This window comes from Lepus europaeus, chromosome 5 (genome assembly GCF_033115175.1).
Source record: "Lepus europaeus isolate LE1 chromosome 5, mLepTim1.pri, whole genome shotgun sequence".
Classification (NCBI taxonomy): domain Eukaryota; kingdom Metazoa; phylum Chordata; class Mammalia; order Lagomorpha; family Leporidae; genus Lepus; species Lepus europaeus.
Genome location: NC_084831.1, coordinates 89829619 through 89834994, shown reverse-complemented (window position 1 = coordinate 89834994; position 5376 = coordinate 89829619). Strand labels below are relative to the sequence as shown.

Sequence of the window (5376 nt, the reverse complement as noted above, 5' to 3'; positions counted from 1 at the left end):
CCACAGCGCTGGCCACACTAAAAAGGCATTCTAATCCTTTCTCCCTCTCCATGCCTTCAGTAACTCCTAGAACCTGAATGTTGGGTTTTTTAATAGTATCCTGTATATTCCCAAGAATATTTTTTAGATTTTTAATTTCCTCTTCTTTTCTTTGGTTTCCTTGTATACTTTCCTGTGCTCTGTCTTCTAAATCTGATATTCTCTCTTCTGCCTCACTGATTCTGTTTTTAAGGCTCTCAAATGTGTTTTTCATTTGTTCTATTGAATTCTTCATTTCATTTTGGTTTCTCTTCAATAGCTCAATTTCATGTTCTACTAAATTCCTGATTTCATTTTGATTTCTCCTTAAGATTTCATTTTCACTAGAGAGATTTCTGTCCTGTCCTGTATGCATTTCTGTAGTTCATGCATTTGTTTTTGATAACTTCTAAATGTTATCATAAATTTTTTGAATGCCATATCTTGCATTTCTTCTATCTCATCATCTTCATAATCTTGTGTTGGAGTGTCATGTTCATTTGAGAGTGTTATGATGTCTTCCTTGTTCTTGTTTCCTCGGTTTCTGCATTTGTTGTTTGGCAGTGTGGAGATATTCTTTGGTTTCTTCTTCTTCTTCTTCTTCTTCTTCTTCTTCTTCTTCTTCTTCTTTTTTTTTTGGGGGGGGGGCTGTGTTTGCTTTTCACATTATGCTATGACTCTAGTTTAGGTGGACTGTTTGCTTTTGGTGAATATCTAGAGGCTTGTGGTGGGTGTGTCCAGAGAGCTCAGGTTAAGAGTGTGCCAAAAGTTTCACACACAGGTTTGATGTGATAAATCTTGTCTCCCTCTTTTTTTTTTTATTCAGAAGGGATGTAATTCTGCTCAGGTGAGCTCTTCTCCTTGATGGCAATCAGTGCCCGAGTGCTAGCCCCAGTGGGTATAATATTCATCTGAAGAGCATATGTTTTGAAGTTAGATCTCTTCAAACCTTATATCTAGTTGGTTGTTTGTAGTCTGACCTTGGACACCTTGCAAAGCCTTATTTTTCTTATCTAAAAATAGGTGAAATTATACTAATATTATAGGATTATAGACTGAATGAGATAATACAAGGAATGTTTATCACAATATCTGGCTATGGTAATCACTTAATAGGCAGTAGCAAATTATATGATTACTATCATTTTTCCTTTAATATCCACTTGGATTATAATCAACACCTTAATCCTTTTATTAGGAAAAGGGAACAAAAACAACATAGGAAAAAATAAGCTTATGTAGCTGAGGGAATGAATCAGGTTTCATTAAATATCATATTTCAATCACCTAATTTATATGCAATCCATGAACTACTAACTCTGTTTTAGGTTATTATTTCTACAACAAGAGACCTATGCTTATTACTGTATTGACAACACAGCAAGAGGGAAAATAGAGCTAACAGGCATCTCATTCATGAAGACAATTAGTCTTTAAAATTAGTTCAGGGACATTTTTAAAAGCAAACTAAAATTTCCAGATTAGTGTTTGAGTATGAAAGCTAAATCCTAGATTTCAGATGATCTTCTAAATGATCTCCACCATCTTCCCTTTAAAGCAGAAACTTCCTAAGTAGCTATATCAGGGCAGGTTCAATTCTGTTTGAATACTTCCAATGTAAGCCAGAAAAATGCAGCTTTGTCTCAAGATGCATTTGATTTAAAATATTGCCTCAAAAACCTATGCTAGTCTTTCAATTCCTGCAAAATTGTAAACAAGAAAACAAAAGATTCTTTTTTATAAGAAAATCCCACTGATGCATGATAAAATGTAACAATCATCCTTATGAAAACTAAATTCTTCAGAAATCTAGCAAAATCTCTAGAGACAAAAAATGAGGAAGAAAATAAACACCAAAGTTGAAAGCAAATGAGTTGTTGCTGGAGATCTGCTAGGAAAGGAATTTTTTTATTGAGTTATCTGAGTAAGCTTGGCTTACTATATGTGTGGGAATGGGAAACAAATCAAGGACTCATTCAAGATGGTGGGTATGGACAGAGATCCAACCCAAAACTGAGGGTATTGAAAACTACTACATGAAGAAAGATATAAGAAAAAGGAGGGAAGGGGAAGGAAGTCTTCTACTATCACAGGGAATTTATAAAGAAACTTGAAATTTGCTCATTTTTTGACATGGTATTTATTTGAGACACACACAGAGAGAGAAAGAAAGGGAAAGAGAGAGAGACAGAGAGAGAGAGAGAGAGAGAGATCCCATATGCTTTGCTCTCCAAATGCCTACAATGACTGGGGGCTGGGCCTGGCTAAACCTGGGAGCTGGAAATGTACTCCAAGTCTCATGCATGAATGGCAGGGATCCAATTACTTCAGCCATCACTACTGCATCTCAGGATGTGTATTGGTAGGAAGCAAGGATGCAGGATAGAACCAAGACAAACTCAGGCACTCTGATATGGGATGTGGTCATCCTCATTACTAGCCCCAACACCCACACCATCCTCTGAGGCTTTTCTCTGTGTGTCTTCCTTCCTTAAGGTATTGAATTAAATTTAGACTATGTCTGGGAGTCTAGGAAGCACCAAACTTAAAACCAAAAACTATCAAAAATGCTTCTCAGGATGGTGCCAACTCTGTGTCATACGGAATAAACACATTCAAATCTACTCCAAAAGGATGTATGTTCCAGTAAGGTAACACAGGACCCCCACAGATGAAATCTAGTTGAGTATAATCTTGTAATTCTGCATTATTAACAATAACAACAACAACAACAAAAATGAAAACCATGCACAACAGGGAGAGTTGGCAGGCACCTCACACCTTGTATTAAGCTTCTATGAGTTTCAGATAGGAACTAAGGAACTCTAATTATGAGTATTCTAAAAAGTGTTGAAACAATAAAAACAAATTTGTAAACATAAAAATACAGCAATACACTATTAAAAAATAAAATAAAGCAGCTATAAGAAAGATCCAAATAGAACATCTAGAAAATGAAAGTATGGAAAGTGAAATTCAGAATTCAAAATGTTAGTAAGCATATTATGCACTACTGAAAAGGGCACTGAGAAATGGGAAATAGATGGAGGTGCCTCTTCTGTTCACAGATTCTGAAGAGGATGTGCGTCTCTTTTGGGGCATTACTCAGCCTACCCCATGCTATATTTTCCCAATTTATGAAATATAATGATGATTAAGTCCCAAATAGAATTAAATAAATGAATCAATCAGAAAGTTAGATCAATATATAAATTCACATGTCTATAGATATGTCAGAGTAAACCTGCAATGTATTGAATAAACAATAACAGTCAAAAGATATTGGAATTAATAACTACGGAGGTACTAGGAAGAGGTCACTCTCAACATAAACTTTATAAATGTAAAAGTTCTCATTTAAGGATTAGTGTAGCATACCACATTTCTTGACAAAGTTTGCTGGCTATTAGCTCACTCCTAAGGCCTCCTAGAAGATATTCTCAAATGAGTGCTTTAGTAAGAGGAAACTGAAGGTGAAGAAATGAGATGCAGAGACAGAAGGAAGAAACCTGGAAATAAGGGAGTAAGAGAGAAGAAACAACAGCAGGCAAATAAGCTGGTAAAACACAGACACAACTAATAATTATTGATGGTACAAAATGAGTACATACAACTACTATCCATGGTAGAGTGCAACATCTAGCAATAATACATGTAAAACTAAAGGGTTTCTAAGTTGAAAAATTTAAGGATTGTGGTTAAATTAGAACAATGTTTTATCAAGGTACAGTAAACTTTAAAATATAAATAAATATAAATAAAATGTGCTAGCTCTAAATCAGTAGAGGAGAGAGAGATAAAAGTGTAAATCTAAAGTAACTAGAATCAAAGAAAGAAGTAAATAACCCCTGTATTCTAAAAATGACAATAAATAAGAAGTAAAATATATGATGGCAATATGGGTAAATATGCCCATAAACAAATTAAAGTAAGTAAATAAAATTTAACAGTTAAAAGTGATTTTTTCAAACCAATTTAAAACTGTTCTTGTTTGTTTTACATGATATACTTGTATAAAAAATGAAAACTAAAAAGATAAAACAACACAGCATAAAAATTCTAATATACTGGTGGCTCTATTAAAACCAAATAGTTGAAGACATTATTATAGATAAAAAAGAGTCACAACAAAATGATAAACAGACCAGTTTTCCAAGGAAATAGAAAATATTTTACTTTTCACAACCTGCAAGATAACCTCAAAATATATTAAAAAATAAGCTGATAGAATTACAAGAAATAATTGATTAATCTACAGTCTCATTGGTTGAGCTTAACAAAACTGTCAATAATTGGTAGATTACACAGAAAATATGTATTAGTAAGTATATGAACTATCTGACTATTTTAGTTATCTACTCTAATAGGTTTAAATGTAACTCTAAGCATTATTCTCAGGAACAAATTGAATGTTTATGAAAATTGACATAATATATTTCAAAGAAAATCTCACTGATAGTAAAGGAATAATATAATATAGACCATGTTCTCTAACTAAAACACAATCAGAGGGTTACATCATCCTTGATATCAACAACAAAAAGGTCACCAAAGGTATTACATAGTCATTTAAATCCGTAATACTTATGTTTGAAAGAATCTCTTGGAAATACAAATAGAAATGTTTAAGAAACTAACACTCCCTATTCTCCTTCCTCAATCCTTTGCATGCACACATACACAGCTGAAATTCAGAGCACAGCTGGAACTCTAACCCATGCACTCCCATATGGGATGCAAGAGTACCAAGCAGCATCTTAACCAAATGCCTACCACCCTCCCCCTCTCAAAATGAGGAAGTACAAGATAGGAGGATTTGCCATATCAGGCTTCCAGAATTACTATGAAGATATGCTAATCAAGTATTGTAGTACTGGGGTAGAAAAATACTTTTCAAATAAAATGTATCCCTTAAAAACAGACCCCTCTAACTTATTATCACAAGAGTACTCATATAATAATAGCAACTTAATATATTTGGGCAGTGGTACTGCATAACAGAAGGTGATTAACAAACAATTTAAATAATTAGAACAATTGTATTAGTTATTTTTTTTGTCCTCAGATAGAGGACGCATCAGATATTAAACTGATAAGAACAGATACTACACTTGATCTTGGCCAAAAGGCCGAGAAGCGATCAATTGTATTAGTTATATCCCTAAATTACGTAGTGTACAAAAATTAAATTCAAGTGGATTTAAATTCTCAATGTGAAAAGCATAATTTTAAAAAGGAGAATAAAATACAGGAAAAGAGTGTCTTATTGTAGTTTAGATAAGGCACAGATGCATAAACCATCATGGGGGATAAATGACAGATTTGATCACATCTAAATTTAAAATATCTATGTGTTAA

General features: G+C 33.5%; 1 pseudogene; it reads right to left on the bottom strand.

Annotated features, from left to right (window-relative positions):
- Window positions 1–4989: 4989 nt before the first annotated feature.
- LOC133761386 (U2 spliceosomal RNA) lies at window positions 4990–5159 on the bottom strand (annotated as a pseudogene).
- Between the last annotated feature and the right edge of the window lie 217 nt (window positions 5160–5376).